Here is a 12,796-nt window from a genome sequence, read left to right on the forward strand (position 1 = left end):
AAAGAGTGGGTTAACGGGCCGGAATCGGGTTCGGGTCCGAAACCCGTTAAGCCCAATAATAAGAAATTGATTTAGCCAATTGAACCTGAACCCGAGCCTAATTAAATTTGGGCTAAGTCTGGACGAGCCCAAACTGCAAATTGGGTCAAATCCGAACCGAATTAAGCCCAAATTGATTTGGGTCCGAACCCAATTAAATTGAGTTAGTTCCAGCAGACCCAATCTGGTTTTAAATCGAACCCCAAAGGCTTCAAATTGGACTTGGGCTAAATCCTTGGATGGGATCCAAGCAAGTAAATTCATAATATGATGAACTAAGAGATTTTATAATAAATAAATGGGGAATAATGTAATCCCTATTATGTTGTTTTAGGTGATTAAGGATTTGTCACCTGGACTTGAGCAATTTGGAAAGCGAATTGAAGTAAGTAATCTGTCTTAATCCTATCGTAGATCTTGTATTACGTTTTATAAGATGAACCAGTGTTTTTCTTTATACAATTTGAATTGTATGCATGATTAGTGAAGAATGTAAGTAACCTGTCCTAATCCTGTTATGGATCATGTCATTAATGTTTCCTACGCATTTATTCTAAGTATATATGTTTCATGCATGATATGTTACAATGCATAAGTAACTTGCATGATCCCAGAAGCTATGGCTATGTATGCAACATGATGATACTGATATTTTAATTATGCATGTAAGTTTATAAAGTCTTAGCTAGCCCAGAGGCACTATAATGGGCTCAAAGATGCTACTGAGAATGACTGAGCCGCCAGTGGCTGAATAGTAACTGAGCTTGCCCCGCCAGTGGCTGAATAGTAACTGAGCCTGCCCCGCCAGTGGCTGAATTGGAATTGGGCCTGCCCCGCCAGTGGCTGAATAGTAACTGAGCTGCCCCGCCAGTGGCTGAATAGTAACTGAGTTGCCCCGCCAGTGGCTGAATAGTAACTGAGCTGGCCCCGCCAGTGGTCGAGTCTGACTTCGCAGTAGCATCCGAGAGAAAAAGGACCACGGCATGCCGGGGGGGCACGGTTTCATATGTATATATTATGAAAATTTTGTGATTTGCACTACTGCTTTGTTTAAATTGCATACATATTATGCCATGATGATTATTAGATAAACATGCATGTCAGCTTCTCAAACCCTGATTTACATGTTTAGCCTACTGGTTGATCCGGTAGGATTATGCAGGATTACTTACTGAGCCGTGTAGCTCATATCCGTTCATTTACTTTTTCTTTCAGATCCTTACCACTGATAGCTGCCAGAGACACGTTAATCTGGTATCAGAGCTTCTTTCTTTTGGGGTAAAGCAAGTATACTATTATGTACATAAACTACATAGAAGCTCTGTATTTGGGTACTGACCAGCAGGTTGTACTAAGAATGCTTTCACATGAAAAGATTCGGTTGGTTTGACTACCCTGTTACCCAGGTATGAGGCTGCGTGCTATTATGGGCGGTAGTCGGCAATAGCACGGCCGTGTCACGGATCCGGGTCCGGGGCGTGACATCTAGTGGTATCAGAGCAATAGGTTAACCATGAGTAAAAATTTTAAGCTTTAATAAGGAAATGGGTAGTTAAGTCTCATTTAGTGAGATTCCGCATAACCGGAAAGGAAAGAAAAGATTTTATTAGTCGTATCATCAGTCAATCACGAAAATTTCTTGACATAAATATTTTGATAGACGACAATGAGCAACAAAAAAGAAAGAAGTTAAGGCTAATACAAAATCATTCTCGGGGCATGATTGTGACAGGTATGATATCAGAGTTTAAGATTTAAGACTACTAAGGATTTTGGTGTTTTGAATCAGAATGCTAACGAGCCATGCCAAAATAAGAAAAAGCTAGTTTGGAGATTTCTCGATGGAGTAATTTGTATTTTGGATTATGATTAAAGTATATTTTGACTGATATTAAGTGGAGTACCAGCCATGGAATATTAAAGTACAGTGTGTATCAGTATATAGGTGATTTTGGAAGTTTAACTTGATACCGGATACTGTGGATAATACTTCTAGTTTGAAGTTAATTATTTTGATGGCAAGATAGGGTTCATTCATAAGTTGTTTAAGGCTTGGACAAGGAAAGCTTTTATATTCTTCGAGGTTAAAATCGGTATGACAATTATGCATGAAACTATTGTATAGAAAGAAAATATATCTGAGAATGACATTTAAGAGTTTCTCCTTTGTTTACTTGGAATGTGACATATTAGATCTTTTCAAATTACAATGCAAGATTGGTATTTTGATTGAAAGTCATTTAGTAAATTCTGGGATAATTTCCAATCTTGAAGAATATTTTTGGCTCATTTTATATGAATGAAGTTGCTGAAAATGTAAAATTTATTTAAAGCATCGTTACTTATTTAAGGGGATCTTATGTTGGGATACCCTTTCTGTACTCGTTCATGAAAAGGTAAAAGGAAGTTCTAGCTAAGTAACATATGATCTAGATGGAGGAAAGATTTGAAGTGCAAATACATATGAAGGATTAAATAGTTCTGTTGGTAGACAAATAGTATGGCGATCAAAAGTTATTAATGAATTCAAAAAAAAAAAAAAAAAAAAATTGATGTTTTGAATCAGAGTGCGCAGCGAAAACATAGTGGGCTGAATTAGTTCTCTAAGTTGGTCTGTAGTATTATTCTATTGATTCGGAAAGTTGTAATAATAAAAGATTTGATCTGTTTTCTTCTGTAGTAGGATTTTCCTTGATAAATGAAAAGAAAATGATCGGATTTTTTTTGGGATATCGCTGTGCTACCTTAAATTCTCCAGTTTTATGTCATGCTAAGAAATTCTTAGCATCTCGAGACTAGAATTAACGGATCATCAATTTTGATCTCAGATCTGGAATATGCTGATATAAACCTCCGTCCTCCTAAACTTGAAGCTTGAGTTTCTTTAATTAATATCAACCCTCCATCTGATTGAAAGAAATTAAGGTTGTCAATTGACTTTGATGAATAACTATCAAGGGTGGATTGAAGTTGTTTATGATCTAATTTTGCGATAGATCGGGTAATCGAGAGCAGTTGATACTTTGACAAAGAAACTTGATCTTCTTATTCAGAATTAAGATGTTGATTCTATGAATAATCTGGAGAGAGAGCTGTATAATCTTCACCCATGAGTTTTTCTATTATTGGTAACTCCCGGGAGAATCTTGGCATCTTAAATTTAGTATTAACGGATTGATGGTGCCTTGGTTGGGCTTAGACCTGAAATATTCCCTACTCCTAGCTATGACATCTTTGATCTACCTATCTAAAAGGGGTTTGAAGTTTTGCTAGGATAAAAGTTGATCATAAAATTGTAGGCAAGGTTAAGAGAAGAAAGAAGATTATAGATTATGAAAAGTATGTGATGCTAATGCTCTCACCTATTTCTATTAACCCGATTACGACCGTTGTGTGGACTTAATCGAGAGCAATTAATTTCTTGGGCCAAGAATCATAGCATTTAAAATCTAAGGCAGGAAGCCTCTTTTGAAAGAGATCAAAGAACTCCTACGTGTCATAGATGGAAAGGTTCAAGTTTTGAGGTGCCATGATTTTGCCAAAATCTTATCAGCAAGCATTTTAAGAGGGAGACTAACCGAGAACTAGAGGATGACTCAATGGTTGACTACTTTTGAAAACCAGAACCTAGGGTATGTTTAATTTCGAGGACGAAATTTATTTTAAGGGGGGTAGGATGTAATGTCCGGGCCCAGAACCTACTAGGCCCAATAAGAAATGGGCCCAGTTAAGGGTTGGGCCCAAATTCCACTGTGGGCAGTGCTGTATAAGGATTGAAATAAAAAATAATAAAAACGAAGGGATAAGACCGACAGGGAGGGGTGACCCTCACCCCTGCTGACAGCCGCTGCCGGCGCGCCGGAGACAAGGGGGGCGGCGGCCAGTCCCGAGGTATGGAGGAATGGAGAGGGAAGGGACCTCTCAGAGGGGGTCTCATCCTTAAACAGTCCCTTAAGCCTATGCCGGCAACCCCAAAATGACAGACCCCCTAAACACCGAACGAGAGAAAGAGAGAGAGCCCGGAAGCTCCAAGAGGAAGGAGGAACCCCTAAGTCGGCAGAGGTGTTGGAGAGGAGGCACCGCAGGTCATCCCCGGAAATGGTAAGCTCCTGTTACCAAAATAAAAATAGAGGAGGGACTCCATGGACCTCAGTTGCAGTCACTGCCGGCTCTCGGTAGGGGGCTGCAGTCGGCCGGAGTCCATTCCCCTTCTTCTTCTTCAGTGGGATAGGGGGTCTCAGTGAAGAAGAAGAAGGGAGGAAAGAAAAGAAAATGAAAGAAAGAAGAAAAAGGAGAGAGGGAAGAGGGGACTCACCCGTGTGTGGCCGCGGGCATCGGCCGCAGGCGCGGCCGTGGGCTCAGCCGCAGGCGCGGCTGTGGACGCCGCGAGCTCGGCGGTGGCACTGCCGACTGTGGCTCGGCCCTCCCAAACCCCCCTTCTTCCTTCACAGGGGAAAATGGAGAGAGGAAGAGAGAGGGTTTGGGAGTAAGAGAGAGAGAGAATATGGGGTGGTGCCGGAGGGGAAGGACCAAAGAAAAGAAAGAAAGAAAGAAAGAGAGAGGAGGAAGAGGCCGTAGATCCGGCCGGAGGAGAAGAAGAAGACCGGAGGACCGGCCGAAATGGCTAGGGCTTCCGATCGGAACCAAGGAGAGAGAGAGAAAGGAGAGGAGGAGGGGACTTGCCGTGTACGGCCGTGAGCGTCGCCGGTGCGGGCTCGGCCGGGGAAGCCGAGAGCTCGGCCGCGGGCTCGGCCGGGGAAGCCGAGAGCTCGGCCGCGGGCTCGGCCGGGGATGCCGCGGGGCTTGGCCGCGGACGCCGCCGGTCGTGGGCCGTCTCCCTCCGCTCGCCATCCTCCCCTCCGCTCGCCGTCCTGCCATCGTCGGAGAAGAGAGGAAGGGGGAGATCGGGAGAGAAGGAAGGAAAGAGAGGAGGAGGGGAGGAAGCTTCGGGAAGGAGAAGAAAAGAAAAAGGAGAAGAGAAGAGAAGAAAAGAAAAAAGGAAAAAAAAAAAAAAAAGAAAGAAAAAGAGAAGAGAAAAGAAAAGAGTGGGTTAACGGGCCGGAATCGGGTTCGGGTCCGAAACCCGTTAAGCCCAATAATAAGAAATTGATTTAGCCAATTGAACCTGAACCCGAGCCTAATTAAATTTGGGCTAAGTCTGGACGAGCCCAAACTGCAAATTGGGTCAAATCCGAACCGAATTAAGCCCAAATTGATTTGGGTCCGAACCCAATTAAATTGAGTTAGTTCCAGCAGACCCAATCTGGTTTTAAATCGAACCCCAAAGGCTTCAAATTGGACTTGGGCTAAATCCTTGGATGGGATCCAAGCAAGTAAATTCATAATATGATGAACTAAGAGATTTTATAATAAATAAATGGGGAATAATGTAATCCCTATTATGTTGTTTTAGGTGATTAAGGATTTGTCACCTGGACTTGAGCAATTTGGAAAGCGAATTGAAGTAAGTAATCTGTCTTAATCCTATCGTAGATCTTGTATTACGTTTTATAAGATGAACCAGTGTTTTTCTTTATACAATTTGAATTGTATGCATGATTAGTGAAGAATGTAAGTAACCTGTCCTAATCCTGTTATGGATCATGTCATTAATGTTTCCTACGCATTTATTCTAAGTATATATGTTTCATGCATGATATGTTACAATGCATAAGTAACTTGCATGATCCCAGAAGCTATGGCTATGTATGCAACATGATGATACTGATATTTTAATTATGCATGTAAGTTTATAAAGTCTTAGCTAGCCCAGAGGCACTATAATGGGCTCAAAGATGCTACTGAGAATGACTGAGCCGCCAGTGGCTGAATAGTAACTGAGCTTGCCCCGCCAGTGGCTGAATAGTAACTGAGCTGCCCCGCCAGTGGCTGAATAGTAACTGAGCCTGCCCCGCCAGTGGCTGAATTGGAATTGGGCCTGCCCCGCCAGTGGCTGAATAGTAACTGAGCTGCCCCGCCAGTGGCTGAATAGTAACTGAGTTGCCCCGCCAGTGGCTGAATAGTAACTGAGCTGGCCCCGCCAGTGGTCGAGTCTGACTTCGCAGTAGCATCCGAGAGAAAAAGGACCACGGCATGCCGGGGGGGCACGGTTTCATATGTATATATTATGAAAATTTTGTGATTTGCACTACTGCTTTGTTTAAATTGCATACATATTATGCCATGATGATTATTAGATAAACATGCATGTCAGCTTCTCAAACCCTGATTTACATGTTTAGCCTACTGGTTGATCCGGTAGGATTATGCAGGATTACTTACTGAGCCGTGTAGCTCATATCCGTTCATTTACTTTTTCTTTCAGATCCTTACCACTGATAGCTGCCAGAGACACGTTAATCTGGTATCAGAGCTTCTTTCTTTTGGGGTAAAGCAAGTATACTATTATGTACATAAACTACATAGAAGCTCTGTATTTGGGTACTGACCAGCAGGTTGTACTAAGAATGCTTTCACATGAAAAGATTCGGTTGGTTTGACTACCCTGTTACCCAGGTATGAGGCTGCGTGCTATTATGGGCGGTAGTCGGCAATAGCACGGCCGTGTCACGGATCCGGGTCCGGGGCGTGACATATTTTATGTTAGTTTACAGCAAAATTCGTCTATCATTTTATCAGGCTCAAGTTCTGTCCTGTGTTGGAATATGACAATTTTTGTGTTGTCCCTTGTATGGTGAGCAATTTTTTACTGATCATTCAATGTAGGTACATATTCTTTTACTGTGTCATTTTCCCAGCTGCATCATCTTAACGCAGTTTCTTCGTGGAGAGAATCTGCTTTTTTTTTAACTGTGATCGACAGCATCAATCATTTATATAGTTAATAAACAATAAACAATATCTGGTGAGTTTCTTTCTCTATGAAATTGTTCAGTCTGAGAGTGAAACAATTTCATTGGAAGATGATTAGTTGGAGAGTGCCTTTTGTCGTGTTAATTATTAGCAATGTAGAATTGCCTTTATCCAAAACTTTTTGTTTCCTTTATCTTAATACTGTTGGCTCTAAGATTCTAGGCTGGTCGGAGAGACGATTGCTCGCATGCCATGCCACTTAACCTGTCTAGAATCTGGTAAATGTTGCAATATACGGAGGAATAGGTGTCCAATGGAAGAGAAAAGAATGTTAGGCCGCAGTATGTGGCTTTTGGAAACTGGGTGAATAGATTGCAGAAATATTTTTTACGGAGTGGTGAGTCATAGTTTCTTATGAAAAATGCGCACATTGTGGCTGGGTAATGATGCAGCAGTGTCAAGTTCAAGAGGACCTGGGCATTTGTGGTGTGGTTATAGCGGCTTGTGTCACACCCTTGATCCGAGATCACGAGTTGAGGGTCGCGGCAACCGCTGCATATTTATAAGAAATTTTTTCTACAAGTTCGCAAAACATCTCGTCAAGTATAAAGCAAACAACAAAATAAATTTAAATAATTAATATTCAAATTTTAATTTAAATAATTAGAATTAAATTTTAATATCTTACAAAACCAATAATATTCAAAAAAAAAATTTACATCAAACTCTAGTCAAATTCCGTTCTAAATTAAAGATGTTCAAATTCGGCTTCTAATTACTCTTCCGATTATAACCCCGTGTCATCTTAGTTTTTAGTATCTGTAAAAATGGTAAGATATAGAATAATGAGCTATACAGTCCTAATAAGCAATGAACACTTTAATCGGATTAATTAGACAATAAATTAAATAATTATTTATAGAAAATAAGCATATGGAATGCATTAATTCAAGACCAAATCTCAGTATACAGCATTATTAAAACAATATGCATCTCAAATCTAATCTTTCTCAAATTCAAATTTCGTTCATAAATTCAAATTCTTTTAAAATATCAAGTTTATCTCGACAATCATAAACTATGGACATATTTATACTCCGTGGCTGGGCCAGAATATGAGCTAAATAATAATCAAAGTGCCAACATATAATTCTCACTGGTAGGATATCGATATGCCAACATGTAACCCTCGCTAACAGAGTGTCTATAGGCCAACGTATAACCTCCACTAACAAAATATTGATGTACCAGTGCATAGCCCCAATGGCGGGGTATCGATGTACTAACACATAATCTCCACTAGCAGGTCGTCGATATACCAATGCATAACCCTCACTGGCAGGATAATGATGTACCAGTGCATAACCTCCACTAGCAGAGTATCGACGTATCAGCACATAACCCCCACTGGTGGAGTATTGACGTCCTAGCACATAGCCCCCACTAGCGGAGTATTGATACATAGCAGGCTGCAAAATCATCTTAAATCAAACCTCTCTTTCCATACATTGATTTCATGCTCCAAATTGAAGAAAAACACAAAACCATTCGATATCGAATTTAACTAAACATAATCTATAATAAAATCAATGCCTTCGACCATGCATCAATAATATTCCATAATAAGAGATATTCAACAAATAAATACTATGCTTCAAGTTCATAAATCACAAATAATATGACTCAAAAATGTAATAATATAAATATTATATAATTTGTTGATAAATCTAGAAAAGAAGTTATATTACTTACCTTGCAAACGAAACCATATCCAAACAATTTTGAAAATTTCTTTTGAAGCCTAATATTCAAAAGTTATATTTTTTATTATAATTATTCTAAAAATAAAAATCTTAAATTCCAACACCCTTATAGGACCGACCAAGCAGAAGTTTTCGACACTCCAGTTAGTCTAATAAAGAAAAAACTTATCTGATCATATTCGAACTAGGGTACAGATGGTTCAATAGAAATCGAGGGTGACCAAATCTATCAGTGTTTGGTAAGAACCAGAGTGGGGGCTGGCACACCGCCCGATGATTTTGAATTAGGACCCTTTTACCACGGTTGATCCAAAATTCACTAAAAAGCATCCTTACCGAGTCCAACAATCCTAGAGAGAGACAATTCAAGTAGAGAGAGAAATAAGAGAGAGAAAGGATGGGAAGAGAAAGAAAGAGAGAACAAAATTCTCTCTCTAACCAGAAAGAGAAAGAAAGAGGGTAGCTGCAGGTGGTGCACGGGTTAGGAAACCCATGGCCAACCAATAAGCAGCGGACGACAATATACAGCGGGCGACGCTAAAATCGATCAAAATAGGGGTTTGACCCCTTAAACTATGAACTAACACATCCTGGTGGCTGTTGCTTTGGCCATGGCTTCCAGCCACCATGGGGAATCGAGAAAAGCCCTCGGCGATCAGCGCCAGCGATAAAGGCAACCGAAATCGAAAGAAAAAGGGTTGGTTTTATGAAAACAAGGAAAATAGGACATCGTCTTTTTCTGCCAAAAATCCAGCAATTGCTAACTAGAATCGAGCTTCCAAAGGTAACAAAAGAGGGAGAGAAGAGTTAACCAGAGGTTGTTGAGTTCTTACGTGGCTTCCGATAACGATTTGCAGTGGCAACGATGTCAGTAGTGGTCGGTGTTTAGAAGAAAATCGAAGAATTCCGGGGCTTCGATCGGAGATTTAGGCTCTCCAGTGTGGTGATGAAATCCTAGCATTTTTTCCATGCTAAGAATTCATGCCTAATCAAATCCAATTAAAAATACTATAATCAGCCTATGGTTAGACCTAGTAAAAATTTATTACAGTATGTCCTAGTCTATATAGGCTATAAGCTAAGTCCGTTTTGAATCTTTTGATACTATCTGCAACAATCCAAGATCTCACTCAAAAAGAATGGTTGAAAAATATTATTTGGTTCCTTGGCCTAGTATAAATATCCAAGATCTCTCTAGGACTTCTTGATGCTAACTCAAGTAGAGCTTTTCTCCAAAAGCTCCAAATTGGAGCTTTTCCTTAATGTGCTCCATTGGTATTGCAGTTACATAGCTAATAAAACACTTCTTAGAGGGTTAGAGCTTTTTTAAATGATTTTGAGGTATTTAATATTTTTTCAATTCTCTCAAAAAGTAGAAAAAAGTTTGTTAGGAGAAAGCTACAATTTGGAGCTTTTGAGTGACAGCACCAATTAGAAAAACACAAGAAGTTGTTTTCATTTTAATGAAAATTCTAAATAGATGAAAACACCCCTACTGAATTATTATAACATTATATAATATAATAAAAATAATATTATAATAACATAATTATAACATATTATTATAGTATAATATAATATAATATAATTATCATAATGTATGACAATATAATAATATGATTAATTATAATATATTACAATATTATTACTACATATATCAATAACTATAATATTCTTTCATTTTATTATTTTAATAATGATAATGGTCATGCAAAAATTTTAATATAATATAGTATAATAATATATTATTCTATTATTATATTATTATAATATAGTAATACTATAATAATATTATCACACTCTTTTGACTAATATGATTTAATATATTATGTAAATTAAAATGTATAAAATAAATAATTTATAAATTAAGAATACTTTATTTGATTATGAAAATATATTAAAATTTCACTGTTGTGAAATATAGTTATCAAATAATTAAATTTTTTTATTAAAAACTCTTCTTCTTAAAACTCTCAAAATAAAAAAAACTTGATTCTTCACCACAATACCAATGTCGATCGAAGAGATTTTAGATATATTAATTTTTTATTTGGATGTTGGTAAGAAGGGATTGTGGGTGTCACTTCATGTTATTACAACTTGGTCAAACTCCTCTACATTGCTCCTCCAAGCCTCTAACAGACTCATAGGAGGAGAAGACTATGCAGATCCTGGGCTAGCTCAACCCTTAGGCGACTGAGGCGGTCGCCTAAGACCCCGGTTCCCAAATGTATTTATTATAGTGAGTTTTAATGTGAGCATCCAAATACATTGAAGCCCCCAATGTATATGGGGCTCTCAAATACTACGTATCTTTATAGCTATAAATGTATTAATGCTCTCAAATACATTTATATTGGGACGTATTTCTTACCTAAAGAAATTTATTATCTCTTTTCTTATTTATGCATTGAGGCCTCCAAATGCATTTATATTGGGGCCTTTGAGTTCGACTTATGCCTCCTGTGCAGATCATACTAGTTACCAAATTGGTTCCTATTTGATATGCCTTGACCAATTCTCTTCGTCTTGTTCTATCCTCAACAATTGAATGATTCCTTAGCCACTATCCCCACAAGAAGAATTTGTAAACTGTTGGAATCCATCACCATCTATTGTCCTTCCATTTTTTTTTTGCTTGCGTCTCTTAGCCTACTTAATATTGCAATCATGATGGCGACCCAACTTTGAATTCCACGTGCCTGTCTTTTGTTATCAAGTGGTCCGTCGAATTTTTTAATCTTATCAAGTGGTTCATAACTTTTTTAATTTTTAGATGAAAAAATTAATCTAAAAAAGAAGAAGATTACTATATTTGCTTGGAAATAATCTTATACGAAAATATTGTCAAATTTTTAATAATACTTTTGAATAAACAATTCAAATAATAGCTTTTTTTTCTTGATTCATTTGTTGGCTATTTATGGCCCACTTATATAATCATGACTATTTCAAATATTATTATATATATATATAAATTAAAAAATATTTTTAAATTAATTAGACATATATTAGAAGATATATTTCTCATTATAAATAAATTTGAGCATGTTTTGGTATATAAAAAATATATTAATTATTAATAAATTCTATGTTAGATTTATTGATAATTAATAAATATTTTGTTAATTATTTATTAATAATTAATATTTATTAATAAATATATTAGTATATTAAATAATTATAAATATTATTAATCAATATATTGATAATATATTAATGCAATATATTAATATTAATTATATAATATAATTATTATAATATTAATATAATAAAAGTAAGTATATTTTTGTTAAAAAAAGATATTTTTAGATTACTTTTAATCAGTAATATGAGAAAATAAATATCATTGTCTCTCATAGTATTTGTTTTATATTCTTTTTTAAAAAATAGATATCAAATCCATCATTATTCTATTATTTTTAATATATTTTTTAAACTAAATATAATTATTTATATAAAATTTATTCTTTCATAATAGATTAATTTTAATGAAACGGGCCTCAAAAGATCCCTCATGCCATATGATTTCCAGATTTATCCTTCACCACTATTCATTTAGATTCTATCAATTAAGGACTGGTGCAAAATAAAAGGGCAGGTGGGTGTCCGATGGGACTAAACTATTCTCAAATATTATAACAATAATTTTTTATTGTCACATTAGCAATGAAAATGCAATGATTTTTTAGTATACTTCTGTATTTTTTAGTCAACAATCTAAGACAATAACAGAAGTAAACCCAACGTGGACAAAATAACGATCACTAAAATATAATGAGCCACCCACTCCTGCACAGCCTGCACTTTGCCAAAAGCCGCCACAAAAGGCCAATACTACCACTGTATCAAATTCTAAATTCTTTTTCACATAAAAGCCCCCACACATAGATAAGCATCGACACTGGAGAAACAAAACAACGTCACCCTCCCCGTCGTCCATGTTTCTAGCTGACAAAAGATGCTTCGCCTTGGCTTCCTCCCCTCTCGTGAAGTCAAAAAGAAGAAAGATAGAAAGATTGGATCAAACAGGACCTTTTCTTTCTTCGCCTATTCATCATCAGTGGTTCATATCACCTTTCACTTTCATTTGTTCTCTAAAAATAAGAAAAAAGAGATAGAGGAAGAGATATTTGCTCTCTAAAATTAAAAAAAAAAATAGTAGGGGAGAGAGAGAAAAA

At 37.1% G+C, this 12,796-nt stretch overlaps 1 protein-coding gene across 2 annotated transcripts in view; it reads left to right on the forward strand.

Moving 5' to 3' along the window:
• The window catches only part of LOC103709952 (alpha-galactosidase mel1), a 33,448-nt gene extending 26,780 nt beyond the window's left edge, over positions 1-6,668 (forward strand). For both annotated transcript variants that reach the window (XM_008795504.3, XM_039133843.1), the window contains exon 15: positions 6,633-6,668. The gene's annotated coding sequence lies outside the window, so the exon portion shown is untranslated. The remainder of the gene's footprint in view (positions 1-6,632) is intronic.
• Positions 6,669-12,796: the final 6,128 nt, after the last annotated feature.

This window comes from Phoenix dactylifera, chromosome 14 (assembly GCF_009389715.1).
Source record: "Phoenix dactylifera cultivar Barhee BC4 chromosome 14, palm_55x_up_171113_PBpolish2nd_filt_p, whole genome shotgun sequence".
In the NCBI taxonomy this organism is placed as follows: Eukaryota; Viridiplantae; Streptophyta; class Magnoliopsida; order Arecales; family Arecaceae; genus Phoenix; species Phoenix dactylifera.